The following is a 14,776-nucleotide window of genomic DNA, read 5'->3' on the forward strand; positions in this document are numbered from 1 at the left end:
TATTCTTTTTGCAACGTCCTGTAGGTCTGCACTCATTTCAAAATAAAGAAGCCAGATGTTTTGAAAGACAGGCTTACAGAACAAAGGGTCTAGAGCAGGGGTCCTCAAACTTTTTAAACGGGGCCAGTTCACTGTCCCTCAGACCGTTGGAGGACCGGACTATAGTTTTTAAAAAAACTATGAACAAATTCCTATGCACACTGCACATATCTTATTTTGAAGTAAAAAAAAAAAAAAAAACCAAAACGGGAACAAATACAATATCTGTATTTGCATGTGGCCTGTGGGCCGTAGTTTGAGGACCCCTGGTCTAGAGTCAGACCAACCTGAATTGGAATGTTTGAGCCCATACTGGTTAACTGTGTGACCTTGAGCCAGGTAGTTAGCCTCTCTGAGCCTCAGTTTTCTCATTAATAAAACAGAAACATCAGTACCTACTTCTCAAGTTGATGTGTGTAAAGCACTTTTCACAGAGCTGGACCACTTCTGAGTCTGTGTCCCCAGGGTACCTCAGGGGGTGGCCAAGATGCTCAGCCCCTTGTTGACTGATTGGCTTATGGGGCTTTGTTCATGACCTACAACTCTCAGTCTTTATCTATGCACTTGGCTCCATTGGACTGTCATGTTATAAGGTTCCAACTTTCTCTTTAAAATAACACTCATAATAAAGTCAAACTAAAATCTTAACACCTTCCACTCTCCCACCATGGCTCCTTGTTTTCCTTCAGCTGTGAAGAGCATTCTCTTTGCTAACCCAGTTCCCAGATCCATGAGGGGGAATGTGGGAGGGAAGAAGAGTAAAAACACAAGGGGCAGTTGGTTGGTGTATGAAAATGATTGCTGTGAAGGTTTGGGCTGGGGTAGAAGCTGGGCTAGGAAATCTCAGAGGAGACAATATGAGGAAGTCTCGCACTGGGTTTGAGAGTGGGTCAGCTTGAACATTCTTGAAGAGAAGGGTGTAACATTTTATTTATTTTTAAATGTTGAACTGTGTGTTCTTTGGCAACACATGGGGATACTGAAAATTCTTTCTTAGCTCCCAGTGAGGTGATATTCTTGGAAAATAATCAAAAAGGAATTTTCCTGACACCTGCCCCCACCCCATACACTTCTTATAAGGCATTGTAAGTTGGTACCACCAGATCCTAACTAGGACCATAATAAAGCAGAAAATCTATTATCAGGCACTTTGGCAGGAATGGCTTAGGTAATCACTGGGTGGGAAATGATATTTTAACTGTTGGATAAACTGTAGGTTGCTATGTTTTACTTTTTTAAATTACGCTGCTACCCCTGACCTCTATTAAACCCTGGAAGCTTTATATACATGTTCTCTCTCAATGAAGAAGTAAGCTGGTATCTGCCTCCTATTTCAAATGGGGAGAGTGATGTTGATAGAAGTCGCCCACTTAAAGTCACCTGGTGAATAGAACAAAGCCAATGCCCTTATTAATACAAAAAGTCCATGGGGCTCTTACCCAATGGGGCAATGATCTTTTCTCTCTTTTTACTTCTCCCCAAAGGTTAACACAATAAGCTACTATCTGCTTTTTAAGATGGCTACCTGCTGTCACAGAGTCCCCAATCCTTACCACAAAAGCACACTGGTGGTGTTTGGAGATGGCCATATGCTTGATGTTTTCTTCCTGAATAAAACACTTCACAAGGGACTTCAAGAAAATGACACTAGTCCCTTCTCCTCTTTCATGGTGCTCTGCCTCCGAGATGCTTTTGCAAGGAGAGAGTGGGCCACTGTGGATCTATGAGATCTCGGCCATCCCGTTCCTCTCGCTCTTCGGCATGTGTTTCCTTTCCAGCGTTCGGAGGATTACACTGTGCAATCTGAGAGCAGAGCACTGTGCACACAAAGTGGCCCAGGGGGTCTCAAAGGCCTGCAGCTCACGGGCGCTGTTGTTCCCTGTGTGAACAGCGGAGTGCGGACCTCACAGAGGAGCCACGGTGTCATACTGCCCGGTCCAGCTGTGAGAATGAGCTGCCTGTCTCTGCTCTTCTATGTGGCTTTCCAGGGAGCTAGCTATCACTCCCACAGGGACACAACTCCAAGGGCTTCAGAACAAGGCAGAAGCAGCTACTAGCATGGGCTTCTCACCAGTGCCTACAGAGCATTCAGCTAATTTTATGGACACTCACTATGCCTTGGGCATTATTCTAGGAGCCGGAGAGTCGCTGGGTAAATACAGATCAGATATGGGCTCCATTCCCATGGAGTTTACATTCTGATGGGAAAGTCAGGATTTAAAACAATCATCAGAGAATCCTATATAATAAAGAGGTAATATGCAAACTGACCATCACACCAACACACAAGATGGTCAGCAGGGGAGGGCAGTTGGGGGCGACCAGGCCAGCAGGGGAGGGCAGTTAGGGGCGACCAGGCCGGCAGGGGAGGGCAGTTAGGGTTGACCAGACTGGCAGGGGAGGGCAGTTAGGAGCAATGGGACCAGCAGGGGAGGGCAGTTAGGCATCCATCAAGCTGACAGGGGAGTGGTTAGTGGGTGATCAGGCTGGCAGGTGAGCGGTTGGGAGCCAGCAGTCCTGGATTGTGAGAGGGATGTCCGACTGCCCATTTAGGCCCGATCCCGGTGGGTTCGGGCCTAAACAGGCAGTCAGACATCCCTCAAGGAGTCCCAGATTGGAGAGGGTGCAGACTGGGCTGAGGAACACATCTCCTTCTCCCCCCAAACCCCCCCCCCCCCATGAATTTTGTGCACTGGGCCTCTAGTGTATTATATAGTTGTGATTAGAGACAGAGGAGAAGATAGATTATGAGGCTAGAGCAGAGGAGAAGATAGATTATGATGCTAGAGCAGAGGAGAAGATAGATTATGAGGGACATAAGAGGAAACAGACTCACCTAAAATGTGGAGTGAGGTGAGTTTGTGAAGCTCTGAAGCAGGGAAAGCACAAGGAGGGGCAGGGGTCATGCAGGAGGTGTTTACATAGAAGTTTCCAGCAGAGCAGACAAAGTGGGTGGAGGTGTGAAGAGGAGCGTGATGTACCCCAGGAGCTCAGTGCTGAGGTTTGTGGGAAGGAGGACCTGCATGGGGGAACTTGTAGGGACTGGATCTTTCTGGCAAAGGGGAGCAATTAAATGATTTCAGCAGAAGGGCCATGGGTTAGAAGGGTTGGAATGGCATGCTCAGTACTGAATGTTTACACATTCTCATGATGGTTGCTCTGAGGAATGGAATGGAGTGGAGATGAACAGAGAATATGAGAAATTATCTTAGTAATTAAAGAAAGGTGAGAGTCACTTTGATTAAGCTGATGACAGGAGTAGGAGACAAGTTGACTGATTCTGAGGGGCTTGTTGGGCACAGGACTGGGCTCTAGAGAGGCAGCATGACGTAGTCTCCAGTCCCATGGGAGAAAGATGAGAAACGCTCACCCCAGGAACTGTGTGTGATAGAGGCTGTGCTGGCACAAAGGGCCAGGGGGTTAGCTGAACCCAAAGGCAGGCTTCCCAAAGGGTTTAACACTGGAGCTAACACTTAAAATGTCAAGAGACTGTTATACTTTACACATAATTTTTTTCTTCCCTCCCTCTCTCCCTTCCTTCCTCCTTTTCTTCCTTTCCCCCCACCCCCATCAGTTCCTTCTTTTGCCTTTTGGTCAATATTTTCCTCTCTTTCCAGTTATTTCTAATACTGCTGCCTCATCATATATATTGTCCTACTGTAGGAAAAAGTCAAGGGAGTTTTAGGTCTTATTAAACAGACTAGAGGCCCAGTGCATGAAATTGGTGCATGGGTAGGGTCCCTAGGCCTGGCCGGCAATCAGGGCTGATCTGTGGGGTGACCGGAGGGGCGATCAGGGTGCCCCTGCTGGCACCCACCTTGGCTGGCCTGGGTCCTGCAGGCTGGGGGCAGCTCGTGTTTTTGAGCGTCTGCCCCTGGAGGTCAGTGTGTGTCATAGCAACCGGTCATTCCATGGTTCAGTCAGTTCGCATATTAGGCTTTTATTATATAGGATAAGTTAGCGTTTTTCTAAAATTCTTTTGCTATTTTACCTTTTTTCCCTGATTCCACTATTTAAAGACATTTGTCCTGAATTCCAGGTCACTAGTAAATACTATTATTAAAAAATTTAAATTTCACAGGAAACCAAGCTCAGCACTATTATAATTTCCTACATCTTGAGATTAAAAATTAAAAGACTTTAATGAAACAACCCTTTTTCAGAAATGAAGTGCAGACAGAAGGGGAACTCCCAGAGGTGGTATTTGGTTTCAGTGCTTCATCGCCTTGGCCAGGTGTTCAGAGTTTTACATACACATTTGTCAGCTTCTAATTGTAAACCTAGATCACCACTCTGCTCTGCATATGTCTCAGAAATGCCATGTATCCCTCCCCTTCTCATGCATGTCATCTCTCCTAATTTCCTTTGTTTGATTTTGCAAATTGGCGTTGACCTCTACATAGTTTCCTAGGGCTGCTGTGACAAATCACCACCAACTGGGGGACTTCAAACAACAGATATTTATTCTCTTATGGTTTGGAGTCCAGAGTCTGAAATCAAGGTGTCAGCAGATCCTGCTACCTCTAAACATAGGAGAGAGGAGGAAGATATACATGACTTGTGAAGTAGAGGCTCTCCGAACAACAGAGGGGAGGGGCGGTGTCTTGTTTTGTATATGCCGTTGCTGTGAAAGACAATTATTTAATCAGAAAGGGAAATGTCAGGTATTAGTTACAGCTGTCAGACCATGACCACAGCTGGGGGAGCCTCATTCCTTGCCAAAATTCCAAACAATGTAGATTTCAGTGACATCAAAAAAGTATAAACACATTTCAATTTGATCTTCAATCTTCTCTTTTGTACGAGGCAGTTCCTGGGGTAGATTTCATTCATTTCAAGCACTCAAACATCTGCCTGGGTGGAAGGTCACATTCAGCCCTAAAATTTGCTCATTGGCCCAAGTAAAAGCATCAGAAGCCTTCAGTAAGGCATGCCCTGCCTTGTTGGCCCCAAGTCAACTGCCTACCATTCACCTTACTGCTGTTGCTCCCTGAAGATCTTGTAACATCTATACTAATAAAAGGGTAATATCCTAATTAGGGCTGATATCTTCCAGACATCCTTCCGGATGTCCATCCAGACAAAGCCACAGCAGCTGTGAGGCCCAGGGCTCAGGCAGCCTTGGGCTCAAGCAGCCGTGAAACCTGGGGGCTGCGAGCCCAGGCAGCTGCGAGGCCCAGGGCTCACAGCAGCCGTGGGCTCAGGCAGCAATGAGCCCTGGTGGCTGTGAGGCCCAGGGCTCAGGCCTCGCAGCTTCCACGGCTGGCAGTGGCAGCAGCAGCAGGTTGATGGTGGCGGCACCTTCCCCTGATCATCCTGGTCGCCTCCCACAGAGGGAGGCCAGACTGCGGCTTAGGCCTGCTCCCAGGCCCCAGGGGGAGCGGGCCTAAGCCGTCATTAGGACATCCCCTGAGGGCTCCCGAACTGTGAGAGGGGGCAGGCCGGGCTGAGGGATCCCCCTTCCCTAGTGCACAAAATTTCGTGCACTGGGCCTCTTGTTATTTATAACAGCCTGGGGATTCCTGAGTTGAAGTGGGAGACTTGAGCTTAGAGTTGGCTATATTGTCCAGGACCCAACTACCTAATGCCTGTTTGATATCTCCATGCATGGATCCTTTGGCCATTTAAACCTGACATGTCTAAGGTTTCACTCATTGTCCTCGCATACCTGCTCCTCCCCAGTATTTCCCATCTTGATGAACCTTTCTGTCAAATAACCAATTTTCTTTTGATACATTTTCTGGATTTCTTTCTCCACCATACCCCCAACACCAGGCCATCACCAAGTCCTTTCACTTCTACATTCTGAGTTTCTCTTCTCTGCAGCTCCTCCTCTCTATCCTTATGCTGCTGCTGAAATACATGCTCAATGGAGCGAATTTCAGTCCACTCACATTTATGGGGCATGAATGATATGCTACATACTGTTTTAAGCACTTTTATTTAAATGATCTCAGTGATTCCTTGCAGCATCTTTACAAAGTAGGCATTCATGTTAGTCTCACTGTTAGAAGCAGAGAGTGATGCTAAGGAAGGTCAAATCTCTTTCCAAGGCCTGCTACCAAATAAACTGGGATTCCAGCTTAGGCATGCCTCACTCCTGAGTCTGAGTACTTAGTTACTAATCTGTAAATTTACTGAGAGTGGCCTCTCAGTTCACCTTTGTCATCCCCTAGACAAGTGTGAATACCTTGGGCTGCTAGACAGATTAAGGAGAAAATGAAAAAAAATTTGTTACAAGGCTTCTTTTGTCTTGCTTGCTTCATGAAGAAACAGACATACACAAAGGTATAAGCACCCATTTCCTGGCTATCCCATCTCCAACAATGGCAATAACTGATAACAATAGTGACAAAGTTTAAGAAACATCAATTAATTGTAGTAGCTAATATTAGCCATGATTTATTAAATGGTCAGGTATTTTCGTAGGCACTTTCCACACATTGTCCCACTTAATGCATATAACACCTTGGGAAGAAATGAAGCTCAGAACAGATAAGGAACTTAAGTTTTATCACAGTATCAATAAGTAATTAATCTAGACCATTCTGGGACCAAAGCTGATGTTCTTAACCACTATGATATATTTCCTTACACGTTTGTTCAGCACAGGGTATGCATTCAGAAGATAGCAGGTGAAATGTACAAATTCTGTGTACCGAGACAAGTGGTTAACATTTCTGAGCTCTATTTCATCATTTGTAAAATGGGAGTGCTACTGCCCACCTTCTAGTGGTCTTTATCTCTCTTGGAGTTCCAATATCTGACACCACTGGCTGGAAAATTTGTTCAGTTGGAAAAAATATATATATAAACACAGTGCCCACCACTCTGTCAAGATTGCACATGACTGGAAAGAAAATTTACTTATTTATCCAGAATAGTTTTACATAAAATACTGCACCAGAAATTGTTACTTATTCCCAAAGAAAGACCAATATTTGCTGATCTTTGCAGCAAAATATGAGTGTGTGGCCAATTGACGGCCAATGAGAGATGAGCAACACAGGTGGATGCAGCTTCTCCACAGAATATTCTGAGAAAAGGAAAATGTCCTCCCTGCCCCCCTTTCCTCACAGACTGGGATGAGAGGTGGATGTGGGCCATCTGGGTTCATGAGGGCCGAAACAACATTCCAAAGATGCCAAAAAACAAGAGAGAAGCCAGGTCTTACAGATTCAGGTTTACACTTATCTTTTGGACAGACTCTCTTCTCTCTACCAGAACTCTAAGTAACAGAGTGGGGCCACCACTCCAGTCCTGGACTGCTTATACCTGGTCTCTCACTTGAGAGAGAAATACACATCTATCTTACCGAAGCCATGGCCACTTGGGATCTTTGCACTGGCATCTGAATCCACATCATAATGAATATAAGGAGAGAATGGAAATCCACTGAGCCACGTGATGTTGAAATAGTACGTCTAAGGTCCAGCTTATGCAAAGTCTCTAATGCAAAAGAACCTGGCACATTTTAGAGACAGTAAAAGGTCTGGTTTCTCAGCTCCACTTAGAGTATCCATGGGGGAGCGGTGAGACTAAAACTGGAGGGGCCATCAGGTGCCAGGTCATGAAAGGTATGTTCCCCCGTGTTAGGAACATGAACTTGAACCTGAGGGCAATGGATATCCAGAGAGGAGTTCTATAAGGAAATGGCATGGTATTTCTGAGCTTTACAATGATCTATCACTGTCCTCATAGTCATCAACGGATTTTATTTATTTTGATTATTCTAGGTGGCAAACACTCCAAAAGTATTCTCTCGCTTTATTTAAATTGCATGCCCCCCCCCCTTTGTCCTAACCAGTTTGGCTCAGTGGAAAGAGAGTCGGCCTGAGGACTCAAGAGTCCCAGGTTCGATTCCACTCAGGGGCATGTACCTTGGTTGCGGGCGCATCCCCGGTAGGGAGTGTGCAGGAGGCGGCTGATCGATGTTTCTCTCTCATTGATGTATCTAATTCTCTATCCCTCTCCCTTCCTCTCTGTAAAAAATCAATAAAATATATTTTAAAAAATAAATAAATAAATAAATTGCACGCCCCTCATAGGGAAGAGGTTTTCCATTTCTTCTTGTGTGGCTTATACTTAGCCATACAATGGCATTAACTGACAATGCAGCTGTTCTGAGCAGAGCTTGCCTCAGATTCGGGATGAATTACAGGCATGCAGGAGCTGCTTACTATGAAGTGGACCCCAACAATGACTCAGCAGTGCATCTTCTCTAAGTTTATTTTTCTCTAACTGAATTGTGTCTGTTTTTGTCCCTGCACTCTATTCCCAGCACCTAACACAGCGCCTGGCTCACAGCAGGTGCAGAATAAAAACAAATGCATGTTTAATGAACTACCACTATATATACTTTAAATGCTAGCTATTTAAAAAATGCAGGCCAGAAATACTCTTGATGAAAGCATGCATCACTACACCCAGTGGGTTAACCAGACAATGCATAATAATAAGCTAAATGAATAATGATAATGCTAAGGTATAAATCAGGTATAAGTATAAAGCAAGAAGTGAAGGCCTTGAGGTCCAGAACCAATTAAAGTCAACTCTGATAATGCACTGATAATACCCTTCTTTAAAACTTTTGGAATTCTAGAAATCAGTGTCTGCAGGTACAAGGTAGTGATTTTTATCCTTTACCAAATAGTGCAAGGTAGGCAGCCTACTCAGTTGAACAGCACAATAAAGTCATCAATAAACTCCAGGACCACACTGGAGAAGAGTCTGGCAGTTCTGCAAAAAACTAAAAATAGAGTTGCCATATAACATAGTAACTCCACATCTAGGTAGACACCCAAAGGAAATGAAAACATATGTCTATATAAAAGCTTATAAAAAAATTTTCATAGCAACATTATTCATAATAGCCAAAAGTGGAAACAACTCAAGTATCCATATACTTATAAATGGATAAACAAAATATGGTATATCCATGCAATAGAATATTATTTGGCCATAAAATGGAATAAAATACTGATATGTGCTATTATAAAGCTGACCTTTTAAAAAATCATGTTAAGTGAAGAAAACCAAACAAAAGAGATCACATATTGTATGATTGTGTTTTTTTTTTATGAAATGTCAAGAGGCAAATCCATAGAAACAGAAAGTAGGTTATTAGTTTCTAGGGGCTGGGGGTAGGATGGAGGAAAAGGGGCATGGCTACTAATGGGCACAAGGTTTCTTTAAGGGTGAGGAGAATGTTCTAAAATTGATTGGGTGATAGTTGCAGAGTTCTGTGACTATATTAAAAACCATGGAATTATATACTTTAAATGAGTGAACTGTATGCTATGTCAATCATCCTATATAATAAAAAGAGTAATGTACAAATTGACCCTGACAGCGGAACAGCCAGAATGACCACTCAACCAGTCATTATGAGGCGCACTGACCACCTCTTGGTCCCTTTCCAGGCCGGCAGGCTCCAATTGCCCAATGGCAAATGGGGAACTGCGGTGGGTGGCGGCAGGAGCTGGGTCGGGAGCTGGCAGAACAGCAAACCTCTTAGTTCCTCCTCCCCTCCCCTCTGCCCCCTCCCCCCCCCCTGCCCCCGCAGGCTCTGATCACCTGATGGCGAATGGGGAACAGGGGGTGGGTGGTGGGGGATGCGGGAGGTGCCAGGCCAAGGCCCCCACCCCACGGGTCACCCCACATACAGAGGGCAACCTGTGGCGGGGTGGCGCCAGCGAGCAGGCAGGAAGGGCTGACCTCTCAGTCCCTTCCCCCCTGGCCATCAGGCTCCAATCACCTGATGGCAAATGGGGAACCGCGGTTGGGTGGTGGCAGGGGGCAGCCAAGGAAGATGGCCCTGATTGCAGGCCAGGCCTAGGAACCATACCCTTGCACGAATTTCATGAGCTGGGCCTCTAGTAGCTCAATAAGGCTGTTGTAAGAAATAAAGCTCAAGAATAAGAATTCATTTAATAGACTATTGCATATTGGTAGGCTTTAGTCATAGGTAACACTAAAAGCCTATGAAAGGGCACATCATCACATGTCCTCTATGACTTTGGACAAGTAATTTCAACTCATGAAGTCTTGGCTTCTTGGTCTGCAGGACAGGAATTCAGCAGATGCTATTGTACCTGCTCCTATCCTTGTGTGTCACCAAAGCATTCCTTCTGTAAGACTCTGTGTCTCTCCAGCTGGGGGCTTTCTTCAGTCATGGAAACATGCTCGGCCCCCATGCTGCACAAACCTGAAGTGTTTGGGAGACAGTGCTCCTAGAAGTAGCTCTCAACCAATTACACACAGGAACTTATGGGTCAATACCCCATCTTCCTCACTGGTCATGTGGTGTAACACAGCAGTGTTCTGTGTGTCTAACTGACATACCAAGGAGGACTGAGCCCCAGTTACCCACAGCAGCAACCTGTTCATTAATGTATCCTATTCTCCTTTCCCTCACTTCCCCATTCTCTACCAGCACTCCTGGCATCACCTCCCAAATAATCTACCTACACACAAACCCTGGTTTTTTAATCTGGTTCTGAGGAAACTCAACTTAAGACAAGAGATAATTATAGTGCCTTCTTCTTAGGACTATTGGGAGGACGAAATAAGACTATACATCGAGCATTTCAGCACTGTGCTTAACCACTTAATAATTGTTAACTATCACCACCATTATGATTACTGCTATTATTATTATTGAAAACAAAAAAAAATAATTTGAATTTTCATCAGATCTTGGCCCATCCAGAAGCCTCCTTGGTCTCCCTACATATATGAGAAATGTGAAGCCAATATGTGCTTATTATTTCACTATTGAGCATCCAGTTAATTTTTCCCCAATTGATTCTAGGTTTTCAAAAACCTTATCTAGAAAACTGCCCGGATTAAGTAATAATTCATGTGCTCTCCATGTTTTATTAATCAAAGACACATATAACTGCCAATCAGCTTCTATCAGCATGAAATTACTAGGGTCACTACACAGAGCTAATGTAATTTCAGTCAAAAGCAAAGACTCCTGATGTTTTTGTTAGTTCGCGAAGCTTCATCATTTGTTAAAGTATGATTCTATTAGATTTTCTGAAATATTTAAGATATTTTACAAACCTCCATTGCTACCATCATGGTCTCCTTAGACCCAGGAACCCCAGGTTGGCAATTGATGATCTAATAAACAAAAATCTATTAAGAAATATTCTTGTTTTTGTTATAAAAATGGCATCGATAAAACGTTTATGGCCATATTTGGCAGTAATCTTTCCTTATATGATGAAAAAATAAAGGATAAATGGATTTTTAGTAATTGTTTTGCTTTTTTTTTATCTTAACCTTTCACAATAAAATAGTCTCAAATCTAAGAGTGGCTGGATTCCTCTAAGATGCTGAACCATTTCAAGTTTTCCACTGCAATATTTAGAGATCACAGACCATGAGGAAAATAATAAGAGAAAAAGGAAGAAGAAAATAGCAGTTTACAACAGTAGAGCAAAGGGAATATCTATTTTTCCATTGCTTAAGGCAAATACTTATATAAGCACAGTACTTACTGGTACTGTGCTTATAGGCAGATGTGCTATGTACATTTGCTTGGCTCTCTGAACTCACTCTGCCTTCTCTATCCTGTTCTCTCCTTAGGTATTTCCCTGGGAAGCCTTATCTTCAGTTCTCAAGCTGAGTTCAGCAGATGAAGAGCCCCAGTGAGAGATCAGAGATGGAGGAGGGACAAAGGTCACAAAGGTTGGCTGCATCCTGCACCTGAAGACCACAGTCCTGTCACAGGCTGCCCTTGCCACGCATCATTCTTTACCCCATGACTTTTGTGTTGATAATGATATCCCACCATTTCTGGGCCCAGGAAGCTGAACAACCCTTTGTGATTTCTCTATACATTGCCCAGTATCTTTGCCAATGGTCACTTTATTACATTCTCTTCGATTTAACTAGTTTAACTGTGTCATCTGTTCTCTGCCAGGACTCTCACTGATACACCCAGAGAACCTAACTCCAAACTGGAGAGCAAAAGAGCCAGATGGATATGGTCCATGCAGGCCAGCATCTTATAGCACATGGGTTTCTGTAAGTGCCAATGTGCTACCTCTGGTCAAAGAGAATTCCCAATATGTAAGAGAGATGTCTATAATAATAAAAGCATAATATGCTAATTAGACTGGATGTCCTTCCGGACAAAGCCACACCTGCAGCCGTGGGCTCCAGGCAGCCTCTGGGGCTATGAGGGAGGGATCTAGGCAGCTGTGGCTGTGAAGGCCTACTCCTGCAGAATTTCATGCATCAGGCCTCTAGTATAACATAAAATTCACAGAGTTGGTATGAGAACTAAGTAATATGATCCATGGGAAACACTTAGTACACTGCTTAGCTACTGTTATTATATTCAAGTGTCTATAGAAAAATCCTGTTCATTTTCTGCTTTGCTCTCCCATATGCTTGAGATCTGAACTCACATTAGAGCCATCACTGCAGTTCAGAGGGCAAATCACCTGCATGAACAACAGCCAACACTCATTGAGAGGTTACTACTTGTTAGTCATGGTGCTAACTACTTTCCAAATGTCGTCTCATTTAACACAACAGTACGATTAGGAAAGTAATTTAAAACCATTCCTTTACAGATGAGGAAACTAAGTAGGCTGGTAAGATTAAGAAAGCTTCCCAAGCTCACTTGGTATAAAATTAATAGATGTGACATTTGAACCTTTTGCTCGGTATCTGTTAGGTCTGATCAAATAATGGAATCAATATCCCCTCCCCTGGGAAACTGATCTTTAGATCATTTCACAATAGACATTCCCTTTCACTTAGACCACATTCCATTTGCTAAGACCAGTAACTTCCCCCTCTTTCTCTGGACTTGCCCAGGATCTGGACCCGCCCAGAGAATTATCCTCTGAAAAAGCCCACTTAGGGTCCTTTAAAATCTCTCCTGTCCCTGGGTGATGATGCCTATTTGGGGCTCAGCCCATCTGGTTTCCATATGAACTAATACATTTATAATTCTTTACCACTTTCAGCCTCATGTGCACTTCCTTTGGCGACCCTCACAGTATCCACAGCCAGTATCTGGGATTCCCTGATTACAAGAGACTGATTCTTCAGAGCAAATCCCTAGCAACTTGATGGGCACAGAATCAGGTTGTCTAAGTGCAGAAAAATTTCTATGCATTTATCATTGTCCAAACTCCTTTCAAGAAAATATGCTGTAGTTGTACATTTAATTCAACATAATGTTCTTACGAAGTGTATAGCAAAGTGGCATGTGTTGAGATTGTGATCCTGTTGGGAGGGAGTCTTATAAAACCTGCACTAAAGAAAAATGACAAACAAACAGATGCAATGTTTATGGCCCTCTTTGTGGTACCTCTGTGGCTCCACCGAAGACAATGGAATACTTATAAAGACACACTGAGCCCCCCAGACCCCATGGGCATCTGATAGCTGTACCAGCAAGAGGAATTATGTCTTTTATGTCCTTGAATATTCACCAAACTCTCCACTGGGAAGACAGTCATAGACACAGAGAGCATGTGAATCAGTGATGGATGGATCCTCTCTCTGGAATCCTCTGGGCCTCCCCGCCCTGTGGCCATGCCTGTGACTGTCTAGGGAAGCACAGGAGAGTTCGGAGATTTTGTATGTGGGGAACTGGGCATCTTGACACAATGAGACTGACTGCCATGGATTGCGCTTGTGCAGTGGTCTAGTCTCAGAAAAGTGAATGTGGTCACTTTGGTGCTGCTTGTTAGAGACCCAGTACTTTCATGGTGAGCTATGTCGTAGGCTTGGGTGGAGATGGAAAGATCTGTCCTACTTCAGTTTCACCAGTGTACATGGCTAAATGATAGCGACCATGCCCATGTCTACACCTACAGCACAAGGTGGGGCACATCTTATGAGGTCAATTAATATTTGTTGAAAAAAGGAAAAGCCATCCCTTCTTTGGGAGCACAGAGACTTGGAAGGGGTCAGGAAAGTAGAGGAAGGAGATACCCTGTTGCCAGTACGTAGTCTCACAGTGATTCCAGTACATAGTCTTATACACTCTAGGACAAGATTCCTGTGCATGCACACACACACACACATACACACACACACACACACACAGCATAGTTGTTTTGTCCTGTACCCTCACCTGGCCACAGGTGACTGATGCAAGGAAAGGTACCTGAACTAAAATGGACCAATAAAATTATCTTCAGAGATGTGAAATTCAGAACATGGAAACATGGTCATGGGTGACCCCAAGCTAAAGAATGTCCCCAATTGACTCTAGGTTATCAAATGGCAGCACCCAGATGTGTTTCTGTTTCCTTCCTTTATGAGTCAGTCCCTCCCTTGATCCCATGCACATACCACTATCCCACTGTCATAGATTTCAGAGAGGACGGGAGAGGGACAGAGAGAGAGATAGAAACATCAATGATGAGAGAGAATCATTGATTGGCTGTCTTCTGCACGCCCCCTACTGGGGATCGAGCCCGAAACCCAGGCATTTGCCCTTGACTGGAATTGAACCTGCAATCTTCAGTCTGCAGGCCAACGCTCTATCCATTGAGCCACGCCGGCTAGGGCAACTGCAGTCCTTTTAAAAAGGGAAAACTTGGGCCCTGGCCAGTGTGGCTCAGTTGGTTGGGCATTGTCTTGTGCACCAAAAGTTGCTGATTTGATTCCTGTCTGGGCACATGCCTGGGTTTTCATCATAGGTAGGGGGTGTGCAGGAGGCAGCCAATAGATATTTTGCTCTCACATCCAAGTTTCT

The 14,776-nt window shown here is 44.3% G+C and overlaps 1 protein-coding gene across 1 annotated transcript in view; it reads right to left on the minus strand.

Moving 5' to 3' along the window:
* Positions 1–14,776, minus strand: part of CDH13 (cadherin 13) — a 1,028,720-nt gene that overhangs the window by 725,769 nt on the left and 288,175 nt on the right. The window lies entirely within an intron of this gene.

The sequence above is a fragment of the Myotis myotis genome, unplaced genomic scaffold (assembly GCF_014108235.1).
Source record: "Myotis myotis isolate mMyoMyo1 unplaced genomic scaffold, mMyoMyo1.p scaffold_m19_p_19, whole genome shotgun sequence".
Taxonomy (NCBI): Eukaryota; Metazoa; Chordata; class Mammalia; order Chiroptera; family Vespertilionidae; genus Myotis; species Myotis myotis.